Source organism: Mus pahari, chromosome 5 (assembly GCF_900095145.1).
Source record: "Mus pahari chromosome 5, PAHARI_EIJ_v1.1, whole genome shotgun sequence".
Lineage (NCBI taxonomy): Eukaryota > Metazoa > Chordata > Mammalia > Rodentia > Muridae > Mus > Mus pahari.
Window position 1 is genome coordinate 95,194,700 of NC_034594.1, and position 212 is coordinate 95,194,911.

Here is a 212-nt window from a genome sequence, read left to right on the forward strand (position 1 = left end):
TTGATAAACTTCCCTTTCCTGCTTTCCATTATTAATTTGGCTTTTTTAATTGGCTTATTGAGGACAGGCAGCTGCACCTGTCTTTGGGGTACTCCCCCAAGTGGGTAACAGAAGCTCGCTCTTTCTTTCTTTCTTTCTTTCTTTCTTTCTTTCTTTCTTTCTTTCTTTCTTTCTTTCTTTCTTTCTTTCTTTCTTTCTTTTCTTTTTTTTTT